This window comes from Camelus dromedarius, chromosome 3 (genome assembly GCF_036321535.1).
Source record: "Camelus dromedarius isolate mCamDro1 chromosome 3, mCamDro1.pat, whole genome shotgun sequence".
Lineage (NCBI taxonomy): Eukaryota > Metazoa > Chordata > Mammalia > Artiodactyla > Camelidae > Camelus > Camelus dromedarius.
In genome coordinates this window covers 60,229,403-60,249,543 of record NC_087438.1, presented here as the reverse complement: position 1 = coordinate 60,249,543, position 20,141 = coordinate 60,229,403, and the positions used below count along the sequence as shown (strand labels likewise).

The 20,141-nt window shown below is 33.8% G+C and overlaps 2 long non-coding RNA genes across 2 annotated transcripts in view; one reads left to right on the top strand and one right to left on the bottom strand.

Annotated features, from left to right (window-relative positions):
- The window catches only part of LOC116152064 (uncharacterized), a 659,999-nt gene that overhangs the window by 337,872 nt on the left and 301,986 nt on the right, over positions 1-20,141 (top strand). The gene's annotated exons all lie outside the window — the stretch shown is intronic.
- On the bottom strand, positions 1,530-6,927 carry LOC135321061 (uncharacterized). Its single transcript, XR_010380480.1, has 3 exons — positions 6,854-6,927; positions 6,155-6,213; positions 1,530-1,582 (listed from the first exon to the last, which is right to left on the bottom strand). It is a non-coding gene; the product is annotated as an uncharacterized LOC135321061 (long non-coding RNA).

The window sequence follows — 20,141 nt, the reverse complement described above, 5'->3', positions numbered from 1 at the left end:
AAAAAAAGCTCGAAGAATCCTTAGTGATGGCACGCCATGAGGGACACAGACTCGACGAAATTTTTCCATGCAAGTTACTGAACAACAAAAAGCATGAAAAGCTCCCTGGAGTAGGGGTCAGAAACTAAGAGCATGGATTGGCTTCTCCCATTTCATGCTTGTTCCAGGTTAAATGCTCTTTTTGGGAACAGCCAGTGAATTAACTCAATTTGGGAAACCATTAATTCCCACCTTCCTACTCCTTCCCTCTCATCTTTTTTTCTCTCCTAACTTTTATTACTTCATTACTTCCTTCACTTGCCATTCCTTTATTCCCAATACCTTTCTATTTCCTTTTTTTTTTTTTTTTTTGGCTGAGTACATATAGTAGTAGTCCCGTAAGTTACAACGTGACTCCACAGTATTTGTATGTGTGTATTTGTCTTCCATATAATGTATATGGAAGACATATATTTGATGCAAAAGCCAAAATGTTTACGTAACTACATGTTAACAATGGTTACCGCTACCCAGATTTTTAGTGTTTCTGTTGTCTTGTGTTTCTTTCTATGAACTCTACGGTGCTTTCTAAAGTTTTCTGCATCAAATATGTAGCCATTCCTGTAAACCTCTTGGGGAAAACCAATAAATCCTATTTATTAGCTGAATAATTAAACTTAGTAATTAAACAAGTTAAAAAATTTAGCTAATTGAAAAAACGGAGCAGTTCAAGAATGAAGAGAAATGTTAATTGGAAAAATATGTTTATAGAACTTAAATTTTAAGATTTTTCTTGAAAAAAAAAGAACCAGAGAAAAAGTTCCGTTTGCTGACACTTTACACACTCATATATTTTATAATATGAAAAAATATAGAATCAGTATTTTAAAAATATTTTTGATAAGCTCCAACTGATCTATATTATGCTAAGAGCATTTTCTCCTTAATTTTTAATATCATGTGCCATTTAGTGAAAGCTAATCCATATGTTTATGATTCCTTTAAATTAAATTATCAAAATATTGATTTTAGGAGCCACTTGATATCTAAAGAGAAATTTTAGCGTTTCAAAAAGATTAAATTTTTTAAAAAGGTTATTTTATTGAACTAATGGTAGGAAATCAAAATGTTATGAAAGATTCAGAATTATTTTTAATGTTGAACAATACATTTTTTCTATGTTAACAGAAAATATATACCCCTATTTAAAAGGGGGTGAATATGTTTCTCTGGGTGAGTAAAGTTAGAGTCCCTAAGTCCCATTCTGCTTTTTAGCAACTGTATGCAAATACATACAAAGGCTCCTTTCAGGATAGTTTACTAAATGTTTTCCACTTTTGCACATACCACGTGACAAAACTTAATAGCTCTTTAATTAATTCCCCAATAAATTTTGAAAATAAATCAAAATTATCTAAATTCAAGTTTTGTTCTGTTTGTTTCTCTAACACTTACATAAGCATGTGTCTACAAACACATTCATGTGCTTCATGAGTTTGAAAACATGCAAATCACATGGGAAAATATTTGTCACAACACTTTCAATCAATATATACCTATTCACATCTGGAAGAGTTGAAGCCTGTATAGCCTGATTCTGTTCCTGTGGAAATGAAGAGGTGTAATTTCATCAAAACTCTGTTAGCAAATCTTTGTAAAAATACATTTATTTTGGAAATGCCAACCACTTTAACTTTGTTTCTTAGCAGCCCATATCATGTCATAACACTCAAATATATGTCAAATGAAGTAGTTTAGTGTTTAATATTATCAGTATTAATATAGTAAACATAAATATTATTTAAACATTATTTAAATTACAGTATATTTTGGTGTTTAAAATATGCCAGATAATGTGCTAAGAGCTTTATATATTTTAATTAGCCTCACAGAAAAGAAATGCTTAATTCTCTTTGCCTCTACTCTATTTTCTGAGTACAAAAAAAGTCTCCCTCCCACAGATTACTTGATTTATTTCATGAAAATTTTCCTTCAAGTCTTCCATTTATCTAATTATTAAATGAATGCTAAAGCTTACATATCACACTTACTTATCATGTATACCTCATACATACATATAGGTTTTTTTTTATAGCCATCTTAGATTACATCATATTCCTCAAGATTTTCTTTGCATAGTGTGTAGGGGCATCAGCTGTAGAGTTCAGCAGTCCTGGGTTCATTTCTTACCTTCTTCATATAGTAGGTGTGTCACCTTGTGCAAGTTAAAAAACTTCCTTGAACATTAGTTTCCTCATGAAAATAACATTTAATTGGAATAATTGCTTTCAAGATTTTAAGTAAGATAACAGCATAGCCTAGTTCCAGGCATAGAATAAGCATTCAATAAATGGCGATATTGATGTCTTAGATTGCATAAATTTATGTTATACCCATTGTGCATATTTAATTTGGAGAGAATTTCAGAGCAAAGACTCTTAAATTGGGTAGTGATACTACTTTCCTGGAGGGGCATATCACAGTCCTCCTAGAGGCTGTGTAAACCACCTCTTCTTCCTGTCCTACTTCTCCTTACCTAGTTCCAGATTCACTCCCTGAAAGATCATTTTCTAAAATTTAATTTGATAAAAAATTGTATTGCTCATGTTTATTTGTTTCTTTTCACTACTTTGAACACATTTACAGTGTTTTACTACATGGAGTAGTTTTGCTAACCACTGGAGTTTCCTGCAAAGTTTTATTTGAAAGTTTTTACTTTGTCTTCCTCAGTGTTTTCAGTGGTTTTAATTTGTCTCTCCTTGACTACTTGTTGCTATAACTGGAAGGAACTGAAATAAAGAAGTAGAGATTGTCTGAGAGCAAGGACTGCCATCACACAACAAATCCCAGACTGGAGGTGACAGAGATGGAGGACTCAAGAGAGGAATTACGTAAAATATTGTTCAAACCAGAATTCATTTGAGAGGGAAAAGGGACACTAAAATATTTAACACAGGTGATTTTATCTACCACAAATGAAAAAACTGGAACGTTCTGGGCCAGGATATCTGGTCGTCCTACCTAGGGGACAGACTGGAAGGGGATTTGGGGTGACAGGTGAAGAAGGGGATTGACGTGCAGTGAAAGAGGAGATTGAAATGACAAGATGTAATAAAGGAGGCAGATCAGAGAGATGGAAGAATCTGTGTCACAAGAGTATATTCATAAGACTGTATTCAAAATATATTCATGTGGAAGAATATATTCAAATACTTATTCAAAACTGTATTTTTATGAATATGTAATTTATTCTTCATGAAAACGTTCTTCATGAAAATATTTTCCTGATGGGTATATTTTTATGGATATATTTTTCTATCGGGGCAGAGAGAATTAAGCATTCCTTAAGATTCTGTTATGAAGACAAACTGAAAAGTGGTCAACTAAAACTCCACTGAAATCTTGAAAAGATGGTGAAAGTATTTTTTCCAGTATGGACTGTTGTACTTTACTTTTTTAAGTTTAGCAGATAAAAGTACTAAGCCTTCATCAAATTGACTTCGGGGAATTTGCTTGTTGTAAATAGGCTTTCAGGGATTTGCCTGATAAAATTTTGAGTCCAGAGAAAAATATTGAACATAATTAGTATTAGGAATCAAAACTTATAAGAATTAAAATTGAGATTGCTTTAATTTTGGGCCATTGTGTGTAATTGTAAAGGGAATATATTTCTATAGGAAATTCTTGGATTGCTTCATATCTTTTTTTTATTGGCTACTCCAGTGGAAATCCTGTTGGGCAGGGATTAGCCAAAATGTGGGTAGGGGAAAGGGTAAGAAGAGAATGTGGGAAAAAAGTGGGTAGGAAGAAGCTGAAATTGGATTGGAATTCACTACAGAGGTAGAATAATCAGGTCCTTACCACAGAGTTAAAGTTGTCTTCTGTGTTTTGAATTTAACAGTTTAAATATTCTTGGGGATGGAAATATTTTCTTAGCATAAAACACAGGTGCAGGTACTGTGCAGCCAAGGAAAAGCATTTGTAAACATTTGAACGTCCTTCCAATGGCATGGTCCAGAGCCAAACTTTCAGTCTCCCTCAGTGGCTTAATTTTCTCATCACACTCAAATAGAGATGGCCTGTTCTCAGTGTAATGAAAGGACGATCTCAAAGTAACATGAGGAATCTTCGTGCAAAGGCAATGGGGGCTAAAATAATCTTCAAGGGAGTTAGCTATGTTTGTTCAGCAGCAAGACACTTTTAAATGGAAAGTGTTCTCTAGCTGTTTGTACTGGACAGTGATAATTTACATTCCAGTCATCTCACTTAGTCTCATTGGACTGGATTCTCCCTTTTAAGTTAAGAGGTAGTTGGCAGAATGTTTTCCCTGGCATAGAGAAGAGAAGAACTTTTTCTTTCTATGTTTTCAGACTTTTCAGAGCATTTGTTTACATGCCAGGTTATGACAATAAAAGCTAGAAACAACAAATTACTGTAGGTTTTGGTAGATAAGAGAAGTCCACTTTTGCTAAGAGGTCAGGATCCTTTTTGGCATTAATTGCCTTGATAATGCATTTTTTCATTTTTCACCTTCTTAAGTTCTCCCTCTGGACAGAACTGCATGTTCTCAGAGAATGGGCAATATTTCCTTCTTCCTCTCAATATATAGTGGCTCTGACAGCCTCCATGTGTGCCTGTTGTTTTCAGAGAAGAGAAACACTTATTTCCTATTCTGATCCATTTTACTTTCCCTTACTAAATCCTGATTGTTTCTCTCTCTCTATTAGAATGTATGTCCTTAAGGACTGTGAGGTCATAAGAATCATTACCAACATTCCTTTCTTTGTGAGAAAAACATTCTGGCATCTAGAATGTCTGTGTGGGGGTTGAATTACTGAGTCTTCTTCCAATACTGGCATTTTTGATGTTGACAAATGCTTGAGAATTCTTTTTAGAATTACCTTGCCATATTTTTCCATTGGGTTCCAACTCATTTTGAACAGTATCTCCTTTGGGGATAAATACTATTTATATTGAGGCCATCGCTTCTCCAATATTTGGATGGGGAGGTAGGAAGGAAAGGAAAGCAAAGGGTATTATGGAAATCAAATAAGACAGAAATACCTTTAGAATTCTTTCAGAAAGCCTGAATTTCTAATTCCATGAATTAGATATGATTATACTTAAAAGGCTGATGTTTAACAAGTGATTATCTGACAGTGTGAATGACAAACTTCAGTTACACAGAGTTGTTTTCTAGGTGGGACTGATTCACTTTTAACAGCAAGGAGGCTTTATGTCAGTTCTGATTCCCAATTGCAGTGGGCTCGGCAACATCCCATTTGCCCAATCACGTGACCTTTTATTAATCTAAAAAACTTTTAAAAGCCTTGTAAAATGTAAAGAACAGATACATTAAGTTGTTCTCAAGAAAAATATGTTTCTTGAAATACCATTTCACCAATGACATGTTTCATAAAAGTTAGAAATCTACTATCAGAAAATACTTAATTCAAGTTAGTTTTCTATCTAGTGGTGTTATTCAAACAGAACAAGTAAAGTAGGTAGGTATATAAAAAAAAAAGGCAAAAAGATAACACTGGCCTGAATAAGGCTGAATCTCTTCAACAAATTAAGGGTTACAGGATGCAACTGAAAAATAACTACCCATTCTTGTCAGGACTTAAACTCCAGCATGAGCTCTGGTGGAGGTCCACAGAAAACCCTTGTTTTGGGAAACAAACAATTATTCTGGACATGTGGCATGGCAAAGGAATTGGAATTTGGCAGGCTCAACTGCATTAATTTTGCTCTGGGTGTAAAATATGTTAATTTGCCACTGTCTGGAAGAAATCATGATGAGTCATTCACACAGAACTACTTAGAATCCATTTCTGACATTTCTAAGTATTTGTTGCTTTGGCCATTGCTTTTTCTCTTCATAAATCTACTTTTTAATAACTTATAAAAATAAGTGTAAAAAATCTTTTAATTTTATTTCACATGAAACAAATTTCCAACAGAAACTTTTGAGTTGAATAAACAGTTGAGCATACTTATTTTCCATTCTGAAATTATTTGTATTCTCTGATCATGGAATGTTTTATGAAACATTTTGGTAATATAAATCCTTCTTCATCCTTTTGGTAATATAAATCATTTCTTTCCAATTTCTTGTTAAATCAGAACCATGCTCTAGCCATAAAATAGCTCTCCCAATACTGAAAGATTTTACCTCCACTTTCCAAGGATTCAGAATCTTCTTGGGTAATAGCTGTGTGTTGAAGCAGAAGACTGTATTGAAAGCAAAAAAAAAAAAAAAAAAAAAAGAATCCAGTGGGTTAAAAAAAGAGTTTTGTTTTGTGATCTCAAAATATCTCCATATTTGAAACATAGCACCCCTACTACACAAATAACCCATCTTCGGCAGATGTCTCAGACCTTGTAACAAGAAGTTTCTTTCACAGTCTACAAAATTACAGCATCCAAGCCCCTCTTTTCCCAACCGTAGTTCATATAATTAACATTAATCCTAAATTAAGCAATTTGAAGATAAAATATAAAAGTCTACCTGGGTTTATAATCAACCATTAAACAGTTGGCATTGAGCCATTGAATAAAACAGATACAGAGCTTTGCTGCAACGAAAGAAGTAAAAAATAACAGAATAAAATGACTATTTGGAGAAACTGTTTAGCTTTCTCTATTTTGGAGAGAAAACACAGGTTCTTAAAATGCTGCCACTTTCCTACCTGTTTTCAACTAGCAATGAACATGGAATTATAAAAATTTGCACACATACCATTTCTCTTAAAATAGCACTAAACGTATGTGAAGTCTTCGAATTAAAGCTCTCCCCCCACCAGCACACACCCCAACTACAGGACATTGTAACCACAAATGCCTTGAGATATTGGCTGAATCATCCCCTTACCAAAATTGTCCATCTGTCTTTGAAAGTAGTTGTAATCTGGAGGTTTAAGTTGACTTACTCACTGAGTTGCCTGCCAGTTTAGATGCACTTTGTAGGTGGAAAATTGTTGGTCTTTGTCCCTCCCAGCTTGCAAGTAAAATGAAGCTGCCAAGAGATAAACACATTCTAAGTTTATCATGCTATTCTTGGCCTCAAACTACAAGCCAGAAGGCAACTATTGCTCAAGGTACCTTGTTTACAAGTGTTCAGTCCTCCGCTGTTTCAGAGACCCAACAAGATGGAATTTCTTCCTGCCAGCCTGTATTTTGTTTTTTCTAAGCTTTCATATTTCTCAATTCCTTTTTAAAAAGTAAGGAAAGGGAGCAGCTTCTTTGACAGCATATTGAAGATCTGAAGTCTCATTAAAATTTGGATTGTGATATTTTGGGGTTTTCTCCCCCAGAGGCACCATAAGTTCCTAAAAAGGCTAGAAGCTTCTTTTTATAATTATCGTTGGTGTCACCATATTTATCATCATCATCACATCACTATTTTACTTATAAGTGAAAAGATGTATACTTTTAATTGAAAAGTTAATGTATTTTTCATAGGTCTGTTCAATTTTCGCTGTTTACTCTTTCCCTTATTTGTTTACTGAATGGACCTTTAACACATTTATTATTATAAAATCCATGTTTCTCTTTTAAATGGTACGATTTTTCTTCTAGTGGCTATATTGAAAATAATTAATACTTAATTCATTTGACAATGTTCTGAAAACCCAAAGAAAGAATTTTTCCCTTTTTTTTTTTTTTTGAGAGAAGGAGTACTGAGCTAACTTTCTTCACAAATGTCTTCCTGGCTGCATTAGATAACAGGATGTATTGCGTTCATACATCTTAAATATAAAAGAGGAGTATAGCTATATCACATCCTATATTGGCACAGTATATTGACATGTATTATGTATGATGTTACACTGTTTAAATTATTAGAGATCACATTAAAAGAAATTATAATGAGATGGGGCTTTTTACCAAATCTAGACTATTTGGCAAAGATATGATAATCAAGTTCAATCCTTGATTTACAAATAAGACTTTGAGCTTTCAGAATTTTTATAACTATATTCTATATCATGATTTCTTTGCATTTCATTAAAAGTAACATTCTCTTCAGAGTTTTGCATCGTACATGTATAATTTACCTATAGAATCAGAGCTTAATTGTTTTCTTGGATGTGGTAGATATAAGTCCGTATCCTGGAAAATATTTTTGAACATACTCTCACTAATGTCTCTCTTTTCAGTGGTTTAATGTTACTGCAAATTAAATTCCATTGACTACATGACAAATGAAAAGAACAAAACAGGAAATTTTGCTTGTTCTAGTCTAAATTCTAAGAGTGGAGAAGAAAGGTTTGCAATAACCTACTCTGGGAGAGTGCAAGAAAAGTGTATTGTCAACTTGAAGCATTATTTAGGACACTGGAAGGAATAAAATTAAGTCCTCGATAAAATGGGCAGAGAGAGCTTTCAGGACTATCATCTCTAAGGGTTAGAATAGACTCCACAACCACAGGTAACCTCTGAAGATGTACAGATCAGATAATGGAGAACAATGGTTGAGTGTTCTATTTGAAAATCAACCATATGTTATTTTGTTAGATTTACCTGCAGCACTCCACTAATAACAAAAATGAGTTACGTCCTGATCAATGCCTGTAAAGATGTGAACTGCCTTTCCCCTATATATTCAACTCAAAGTAAGTGGCAGGACTCTTGTGTGTTCTGAAGACTCTCTGGACAGAGGCATTTGATGCTTTGCTTTATAGATCTCTTGCTCATGATTTATTACTCTAATCGTGTTTTTGGTGTTCTTATCTAACACAGAACAATTAAATAGATCCTTAAATTTGCTATAATAGTTCAAAACTTACATTGTTAAAAAACGTGTAAAGGCTTCAAATTTGAAAGTCTAAGAAATGGCCTAGGTTTTGAGGGAGTAAGGAACTGATTGGTCATTAATGCCAAGCAGTGCTGGCAGCTACTATCCTTTGATTGAACTAATGTGCACTTTCTACAACTGGTGGAGGAGACTCTCCCAGACCGCTGTGATTTTGGTGTTGTTAGAGGCACCGGATGGGTAAATCTCTACCTACCTAGACAAATAACTAATGTGTTAGGAGTCATTGTGGAGAGACACCTCCTGAATTGTACTTTACAGTCCTTTGCACTGTGCACATTTATTTGATTACTTTTTTAAAGCCTGATTCTTGGCTTAAGCTAAATGTTAATAGTCCCAGAATTATAGTAACGAAGTGGGTAGGTTCCAGCATTCAGTGTCACTAGTAAGAAATTAAATTTTTTTGTACTGGGAGCTCACAAATAAAGGAAAAAATTTTTTTCAAACCAAGTTTTTCTGAAAGATTAAGAATTATTTTAAAAAGTAGATAGTTTTCCTATTTCTGAATTACTTTTGCATTACCTATTGAACCAGGATTTTCTTCTAGTTTTCACTTTACTCTTCTGTTGAAATCTTTCTTGTTGAAACAGTTTCTTTCCATTTTGTCGGGTGAATGTCCTTGAGGGGTATGTGTGAGGTTATGTGCTGTGATTTAGTAGTAGTATAGATAATGCAGTGATAATGACAACCCTTCAATCTCAAAATCCGAGTGGCTTAAACAAACAAAAGCTTACTTCCTACTTATACTACGTGTTCAGCAGAGTGAAACAACGGTTGTCAAGTTAGTTACTCCATCACAGTCACTCCAAGACCCAGCTAATGGAGGCTTTATCTCCACACACACTTTGATGATTATTGAGGCAGGAAAAGGAAACAAGGTGAATTATTCCGAGGCTCTCTTAAAGCTTCTTTGTGGAGGTGACATGCATCACTTCCTTTCACTTTTCTTTAGCCAAAGCAATCCTGACCCTAAACATGATAGAGACTTGTTTGTACCCTGTGTTTTGAAGGAGGAGTAATGAAAAAATCCTGAACAAACCTAGGTCTTGACTACCACAGGGATAATATTTATAACTATTAAGGGAGGTCACTTTTTCTTAAGCCACCAGGAATATAAAAGATTTGATACAGAGTTCTGTTTTCTGCCTAGCATTAATTTAATACTCGGGTATCATTTTGGCAGATTTTAAGGCCTTACCTCTGCCTAAGTCTTGCTTTATTATGAATACATAATTAAGCCATGACAGTTACTTCCAGGGAAATTTCAAAGGAAGTCAACATGGGAGTATCTGTTTCTGTCTGTAGACTCTAGTGAATTATCAGAAGCTACTTAAATCTAGTTGGAGATAAACTGTGTCCTGCGCCCATGCACAGCTGAAGTGGGTGAAACAGGATCTAGCATATATGCCAGCGTATGATATGGTATCATATAAAGGCACCTGAAGATATGCAGCAAACATGATCCTTGTTATGAAGCATGCAGTTTCAGTGCTTTCAGATCAGCTTGAAATGGACCATCTGTCATTGTGTGGCATATGTGACATAAAGAGTTTGTTTCTTTAATCTTAAGCATTATACTGGAAGTACTAAGTAGTTTCAATAATTTAACTTAAAGGAATCAGTGCATTTTACATAGAAATATAAAATTGCAATCAACTAAAACATCCCACTAATGACCTTAAGGAAATCTTGATGCATCCTACCTATTTTGGTGTCTTATTTTGGTCTGCCACCTCACTAGCAATAGTGACATGACAGTTGTCCCAACTCTTGCATTTTACATTTTCCCCCAGCTAACATAGACACCAGATATCCAAGAAAAGACCTAGAAAATCTCCAAGAGGACAGTACAGATTTACATGTGCTGTTATTGTTGCCTGTTTTTGCATACTATCTTCTAATAATTTTCCCCTTACAGCCCTCACTTCATTTGCCTAAAAGATACTATTGAGAAAGAAGAGCTGGGTCGTTATTCTTAAAAAAATTCATGAGAGTATGTTCAAATAAAATAAATAGCAAAGGACTGGAGGCTCTAAGCAAGCAGAGAGAACAATCTAGAATCTCTAGAGAGAGAATCTAAGAAACTGAATGAGAAAATATGGTAAATGAGACAGACAGACAGAGACAGAGACATGGCAAACAGGAGCAGGCCTCTAGAGCTACTTTGATCCTTGGTGTCTTCCTTGTTCCACTTCCCTTTTTCTCAGAATGGTCTGATTAGGTTTCTTTTCTTTACATTCAAACGCTTTGTCTAGAATAGTGAAGGTCTCTTAATTCTATCTAGCAGAAACTAACATCTTGCTTTAAGAAAATCCCTGAAATTACAATTATTCTGACTGTTTTTAGGTGTTCATGCTTGGTAGGCTCCATGATACTCTGTTTGTGAGTTTCTAGCTAGCTGTCTAAATTTCATATAAAAATATGAGGATTTAACTTTTACCTAAGGAAACTATATAGCTATTTTAGAAATTACATGGAACTTAAGCTTTCTATATTACTGGTAAAAACATGGATGCTGTTTTTTGTTGATTATTTATCACTGATAAGTTGAAAAGTTAAAAGATCCCTGAAAAGTTCCCAGAGAAAGAATAATAATTGTGTGGTCACACAATTGAAAGTGTAATTTTCAAGGTATAACCATAGGCTGCTCTTCCTGAGGTATACGCCATACCACAGTGAGGCAGCTGATCTGCAGTTTTCTTTTTTATTAACCTGTATTATAGGCAACATCTATACCTTCGTGACTAAAGGGGGATTAAAAAAAAAACTTTACAGCATTTGGGTGCAATTTGTTGACTGTTTCTGTGTTTGGGGATTTAAGACAACATGTAATTATGCTTGAGAAGTCAGCCCCTGAGATACCAAGTAAGGATAGTGGATTGCTGTTACATCTAGTTGCCATCAGCTGTTATAAGTCACCTGGAAAGATTATTCTCCTTCTTTTAGATCTAGATAGTTTGATGCCTTTTTTTTTAACTTAAGCAAAAAGAAATTACATTTATCTTCAAAATGTTTTGAGACAACACATAATTTCGATTCAGTTTTATGAGTTGGACATCACAATAGGCATAATGAAATGACTTATTAGCAAAGTTGGGTCAGGTCAAGATGAATAATATTGAAAGCTGTTAATTTACATTGTCATCCTTTTTTCATGAAATCAGTTGCTAAGACTTAGGCTGGAGATGCCGATGAACTAATTCTAAATTTATTTGGTAATGCAGGATCTAAAATAGCTAAAATGATTTTGGCTTTTCCAACTTTGGAAAGAAATGTGGGTACTTACTCTAGTTAATAAAAATATTTAATATGAATCTCCAGTAATCAAGACACTGTGATAATGGCAGAGGTATCAATGGAACATAATAGAGAATCCAGAAATAGACCCACAAATATAAAGTCAATTGACTTTAGATGAAAATACCAAGGCAATCAAATGGGGTAATGATCATCTTTTCAACTAATGGTATTAGAATAATTGAACAGCCATAATCAAAACACACATACACACAGCCAAAAACAAGAGGGAGAGAGAAAAAGAATGAATGAACTTTTTCCTTTCTTTATATCATACACAAATATTTAATGGAAATATGTTGTAGACCTAAATAAAAGAGTTAAAACTGTAAGTGCTTGAGGAAAACAGGAGAAAAACATGTGATTTGGGTTAAACAAGTGTTTTTAATATATGTTGACAAAAATACAATCCATAAAATAAAAGATTTGCTTATTAGACTTGATCAAAATTAAAATCTTCAGCTTTTCAAAAGACACTTAAGAAAATGAAAAGATTAGCCATAGACTTGGAAAAATATTTGCAAAAGTCGTATTTGATAAAGGGCTTATGTTCAGAAAGCATGATGAGCCCAAAAAACCCAATGTTACATAAACAAGCAACCAAATTAAAAAATGGACAAAAGAGTTGAATGGACAATTCACTAAAGAAGATACTCAGCAGCATTAGTCATTAGAGAAGGCAAATTAAGCTGCAACTAGATACACCACTATACCCACTAGGCCTGTTGAAATTAAAAAGAATACCACACCAACTGATTGTGAAGCTGTGGAATGACTTGAACTCTGTACATGAATATTGGGAATAAAAGATATAACCACTTTAGAAAACAGCTTGGAATCTAAAAAATTAAATGTATTCCCACCATATGATACAGCCATTCCATTTCTAGATATTTACCCAAGAGAAGTGATAGCGTATATCCACATAATTACTTGCACAAAAATATTCATAGCAGATTTATTATTTACTTGTCATAGGCAAAAACAGAAAATAATTCAAATGACCATCAACAGGTAAATGTGTAAACAAATTGTAGTATATTCGTAGATAGAATACTACTCAATAATAAAAAGGAACACAATAAAATGGGCAAATCTCAAATAGTTATGCTGAGTGAAAGAAGCAAGACCAAAAAAGAGTACTTATGGTATTGATTCCAGTTGTATAAAATTCTAGAAAAGGCAAATTAATCTATAGTAACAGAAAACAGGTAAGGGGGTTTACTGGAGATGGAAGGTTGGGGAGAAGGAGTGTAGGGCTGGATTATAATGGGCATAAAGAATTGGGAGGGGTAATGTATATATGTTCATTACCTCTATTGCAATGATGGCTTCATAGGTGTAATCATGTCAGAACTCAGAATTCTACATCAATATGTGCGCTTTCTTATACATCAATCAAACCTCAATAAAATCAAGAGTAATGTGTCTGTAGAAGAGCAATGAAGACACCTTCATTGCCATATGATCGGTAATAGCAGTTTTCACATGGATCAATTGTGACAATTTGCGTTTTTTTTTTTTAATGAAATGTGTGTGGGTTTTGACCATCAGACCCTTTAACACATCTCCTAGTGAGACATAAAACTAAAGCTATACCTAAGAAATATGTGGATTTGAAATGGTGCTTAAAATACCTTACTGACTATTCATATAAATGAAATAATCAATTTGGCTCTGATAATCAATTCTTAGATTAAAGACAGCTGAAATGCACAAATCAATGATGTGCATGGGCTAGCCCTCTGTGACCCATTGTGGTCTTAATAACATTATTAGAAGAAAAATGTCATTATGCAATGTGACTGCATAAGCTACCACAGTTTATATCCACCCCTGCTTATTTTCTATTCTAAAGAATAACTTTGAAGCTTCGCTTAAAGAAAGTGAAGTCTTTTGTTTCTCCCTGAGGTTGTCATACCAACAACAATTATTTAGCTTTAATTGGCCTGTAGGAGGTCAGGATCAGCAGCCTAAAAATGCACTTTAAGGATTTCAGATTTCAGCTCAGTGGTTAAATTATAGCAATCTCTCTCTTGATGGTAATATTCTGAAAATGCCTATTTTAGAACTCTTGTTCACCACCACCCCTCCTCTTTTTTTGCTCAATAGGAAGTTTCAGTCCATTTGTAAGGAATCAACTTAGGGTGCCTGTGGCTTTAAAATGTAACTGTTCTGTCTCTTCTTAAATTTATCCTACTCTACTTCTTTGGAAATGAATGTGAAACAATGCTTCTGTATTTTCAAAAGTATGTCATACAGTTTTCAGTATATTTTATTGTGTCTAAAAATGAAAACACTGAAAAAAGTTGAAGCCAACCTAAATCTGATTATTTTATAGCCACCTAAACTTTCATCTTCCTCTCTACTTTCTCCCTTTTTTTACATACAAAAATTTCATTTTTTCTACTCTGTATCTGCCTCATCATGCTCATGTGTAATGTATCCGTCACAGCTAAGGACCATAGCCATGTGTTTATTAGCAAAGATAATAAATTAGAAATGAAACAAAATATGATTTGATAATATTCAGGTTATTAATACTAGTCTTTTGTTGGTTTAGACTTAAAACATCCTCGTAGTCTTTAATGCTGGCTTGATTTTCACAATTATGATACAGTTTACCAAATCAAGCATTTAATAAAAAAGACTGAGTCAATGTTTTCCCATGTTGATACTTTAAACAATGACACAGAGTCTTCTAAAAGCTATTCAAGATTTCTCCTTACAAAAGAAATATAAACAGATTATTAATTTATGACTATGTTTTTTCACTCCAGAGGACTAGAGTATCTGTTCATCTTTAAAGTGTGTGTGTGTGTGTGTGTGTGTGTGTGTGTGTGTGTGTGTGTATACACACGTTCTCCAGCTTTGGCTTGATCTACTTCCTTTCTTTTCATTCTGTTCCTCAACTGTGACAGTGTACAATTTGGGTAACTTTTTGTCCCTAATTATAATTTTATAGTATCATCTATTTCTTCTAGAGTATTTAACTCCTATAACCAGCAGGCTAGACATGCTTATTCCTTTAAATATAGCCCCTAACTGTCCCATAATTTTGACAGGAAACTTTGAATGATAACAAGTCAAATAAAAATGAGAAATTTTCACCCAGCTTTTAAAACACTTCAATCAACTATTACTCATTCTAGAAAAGAAGTTAATAATTTTACTCAGAAGTTCTGGAGAAGGTAGCTTTACAGAGGCATCACAAACAACTTTGAAGAATTATTTCAGTTAAAAAAAATAATGGGGTTTGGTGTGATACAGTTTATCCTTCTAATAACTGATAATGTTGTTTAAGACTACAGTGTGACAGGAAACATTATGTCCCAACCCTGACTTTGTTGCTTCTTAGCTCTGTAATTTAAACAAGTTAACATTTTTAAACTTCATCTGTAGAATGGCAATGATAATTTCCACTTCAACGTGTGAATGTGAATGGTTAAATGGGATAATGTGCGTTAGATACTAAACACTAAGTGAGCATTCAGTAAATAAATAATAGAAATAGAATGCTGAGGGAATAAAATAACTAGACGAATCTAAAAAGAGAGCAATCAAATAATGTAATTATGTGATTTATTGAACAAAAAAAATTAAAAAGTAAGTTTTAGACTAAATCAACTGTTTTGAAACAGACTATTTTCTAGAGCAGTTTTAGGTTCACATCAGAACTCTGGGCAAGGCACAGACTTCCCATATACCCTCATCCCCACATATGCATGATCCCCCCCATAGTCAGCATCCCTTACCAGACTGGTACATTTGTTACAATTGATGAACCTGAATTGATGTACCGCAGTCACCCAAAGACCACAGTTTACATTAGGATTCACTCTTGAGATTGTGCGTTCTGTGTGTTTGGACAAACGTATGATTATATATAGCCACCATCATGGTATCCTACAAAGCAGTTTCACTGCCTTAATAATCTAGCTAGAACTGGTTGGGGTTTTCCCTCCCTTCAGTTAGTCTCTGTTAGATCCCAGCAAGTTAGATTCTGGGTAAACAGTTTCTCCCTAGGGCAGACCTTGTTAAGAGGAACAGAATGCACTGGTATTTTCAAAATGATCCTTTTTCCTCCCCGTGTTGGAAGCATGAGGGGATTTTTCTCAAATATGCCCAGAGAGATCCATGTTGAACTCCTGAAGGTAAGACTAACAAAAGTATGGGGCTACCCAGATGACTGGATCACCCTGGATTTTTAAACTCTGAGTTATCCACACTGAGCCACCAGTAATGTGTCAATTACAGTTCAGACTTCCCTTTCCCTTCCCCCACCCAACACTGGGTCCTGCAGATTTTGTGCTCATGGGTTTCTGCTCCAGCAGTTTGTGAATCTCTGTGTGTGTCTGTCTCCAATATTCAAGGCATTGGTTTTCCCTGTGATTTCACTTCTTTTATGGATCTAAGAAAAGTTGTCGATTTTTCAGTTTGTCCAGCTTTTTTACTTATTAGGATGAAGTGGTGCCTTCTAATCTCCTTAAAAGCCAGTTTGGAAACTGGAAGCCCAATATCAACTCCTGATATTATTTGAGCTATTTTATTACTGATATTTAAAATTAACTTAAAAATATGATTCTGAGTTAGTCCTCAAAACATTTTATCTTTGAAATTAATGTGATAGTTGAACAAATCACTGTGTCAATGATTTGTTTCACTTTTATTAGATTAAGGAATATCAAAAGTGTTGATAAGATGACAAAATAAATTATATTTTTACAGTATATAAGTATATATTATAATATACATTTTATTTTCCTATGCAAAAAAAACTTAAGATAAATATTCCAGTGTGCTACGAGGTATCGTGTTGTGTGTATCTGTGTTCTCTTTCCTAGTCTTTTCTTTTTTGCTTTTATTTGTGCCTGTCCTGAAGTTGGTTCAGTTTCATGAAAGCGTTTAAGTTGAATAAGTACTGGATAATGTGAGAAAATGAAATCAGGACCTTGGTTAAAAAAAAAAAAAGACATAAGACTGCTGTTACTGCAGCTCAAAAGCAGAACATATTTTTTCCTAAAGAATCTCATAAACACCTAATATGGTATGTGTTGCCATCACGGAAGTGTATGTTTGAGGAAAAATATTAATGTGAATTGTATAACCCTAAAATGACTTAAGATGTGAAATGTAGAAAGAGTATTGGTGGTTCAAGCTCATACAGTGGAAAATGGAAGGAAGCCAAAACACTGGCACTAACACTCCGCTCTTGTTAAGAAAATGCCAAGGGATCTTTTCACAAGAGTGACTCGCAGATTGCAACACAGTTACCTTAGCTGGCTCCTGATGTGCAGTATCACACCACATTTAAATTTCCATCTGTGATGTCTGGAACTATTGTTCTTACTGTGAACTTTTTTTCCCCCCAAAGTAAATCTACAGCATCTGAAAGACCACAGGACACACTTCTTTTAATGGGACAACCAACTAGACATAAAGAAATTATAAATAAAGTTGGTAAGCCTTTCTAGCAACCATGAAATCATTTCATGTTTCAAAATAAGTAAATTGGCATTAAAATTACATATAGAAAATGCTAAATTTTGATATGTCTGGAATCATTCATTTTTCTTGAAATGTCTTCAGTGCTCTATTGTTACATTGTGCTTCTCTGAGTAAGAAAATTGAGGATACTGTGTTCCTTGTTCTTTCTCTCTGAAACGTAGTCATCAAAACCCTTAGAGTGAGCCCCAAGTAATTGGTGTTATTAAATGGCTGAATTGGTAAAGGTAACTACTTAACAATTTTATGTTAATACAATCTTATTTGTCTCAGCAATGTTACCATGTGTATTAGTTGAGTTGTGATGCTGAAATTTCACGTGCACACTCCTATAGGCAGCATCTGGTTTATAAACGTAATGAATTGAAATGAACATTAAACTAAAGCTCATGAGGTAGTTATGTGACTAATATTTTTGCTTTAAGAAGACGCTATGACTTTATGATCTTTAGGTTTTCCCCTTTTACTTCTTTTTATACAAGGGAGAACATACTTGTGTGTATTCAACTTTCAAAAAACTTGGAAGAGAAAGTGAAATTAAATGTTTTAAGACCTTTGAAAGGAAAGTTTATGTAAATAAAGTGTTCATATATTTTTTTAAACAGAGGTATATATATTTGTTGATCTCTTATTCTATGCCTTATGAATTAACCTTATAAACATTTTTAATATATATTTATTCATATGTATGTTTCAGCTCTTCTTCACTATTCAATATATTTACAATATACAGTTTTCATCTCTTCATTTTCTACATGTTAAAATGTATAAAGCATGTAGAACAGTATCTAACATAGTCATACACATAATATTAATTAAATAATATTATAATGTTGCTATTGAAATGGCTTTGTATTCAGTATTTGAATATCAACATTATTTTTGATCTAAGTCAATATTTATGGAGAGTTGCTGGTTTTAGAGGTTGCATGGTCTGAAAGGACCTTCAAATGATCAGCTCAAGAACAACATTAAAGCAAATTTGCTCTGCAATCCTGTTGCTAAGCAACTAAATTTGTTTATCCTCTGCTGTTTGGGTCAGGACTAGGGGTAATGAGCTGATGTTGCATGTCAGAGAAAGAAGTTAGTGGCTGACCATGACCTTTAAACTTCTTGGCTTTGCATTGTTTTCCCACTTAGTGACCTCCTGGGTAATTTTGAACACATTATTTCACTTCTTTAAGGTTGTTTCTTTTAGATCATTAAATTAAGAATTATATACAGGATCCTTTAGCAAAGTGTTTACTTTCTGATATAAAGATATTCCAAATAATATGACAAACCAATTGGACTTCAAGACCAATATTTAAAATATTTTTAAGTATATTAAATATCATAAATATCATCATAAAAATATCATGTCTCCTTTTCCAAAGTGAAACTTTTTTTTTTTTTTGCTGATTTGTTTTCTAGCTCCTTCAAGAAACAAATGGCAGAAGTGATTGACAAGGCACTATATACATTTCCAAAGCCAATTTTTATGACATAATATAGTGCTACAAATAAAAATGTCTATAAGGATGCATAAGTTATTTCTGTAGGAATAGAAGGGATGAGTTACATGCCATTCCATTTTGATGAACTTGAATCCAGTTTCTAATCAACAAGATTGCCCTATACAATAAACGACTGATTGTGACTGCTGGCGTTAACAGTAATAGGACAAGAAGATGTGTGGCACAATTTTCTCCATTCAGCTATTCATTTTCCTACTGCTTTGAAGGAGTCTTTATATCCTTATGGTCCTTCTCAAAGTTATCCTGATCAGTTGTGCTAAATGTGCCCAGTAGTGCTGATGAAAACACAGACAACTCTTGTTGATTGCTCAGTAGTGTCAGTTTGGCCTCAGTTCTTCATTTTGTCAGAGTTCTCAAAATATTAATAGTTTCATGGCGTTTTTGCACCCTTTTACCATAATGCTCTCTACCCAAAGTCCACTTAGTTTTATGCACGCTGCTAAATAAAAGAAATAAATGTACAGAAGCTGATATCCTCACCCTGTATTATCTCTATTTAGTCTCTCTGAACTGTACAAATTCATTTTTCTCTGCCAGTGCTAACTAGATACCATATGATGTGCTGTATTCATTTGGAACAAAAACCTTTATAAGAACAGTAATAGGATAGAAAACATCAACAAAACCTCTACTTTTATCAGTCCTCATAGTCTCTAGCTCTGACATTTGTACTTAAAATTTGGATAGAATCTATGAAGCTGCAGTGAGAATTATTTACCAACTCCAAGAGGCTTTCGTTTGAGAAATCCAAGTTCCCATTTTCATAGCTAGTTTATAACTCAACATAAATGTCAAGGTTTAAAGAATATTCAAACACAGCATGGATATTTATTTGAAAAAAATCACTTGATAAATTTCAGAATACACTGTTTTGTTTATTTTTAAAGAACCTGTCAAACTATATTGTTGGATTAACTAAATAATAAATAGTTTTCCTGGGGTAGATTGCTATGTTTGCCACAGTTAGAATGTGCCTTTCTTCCCACTTTCATTTGGTATGTGTGGTAGCAAATGTATGTGTGGCT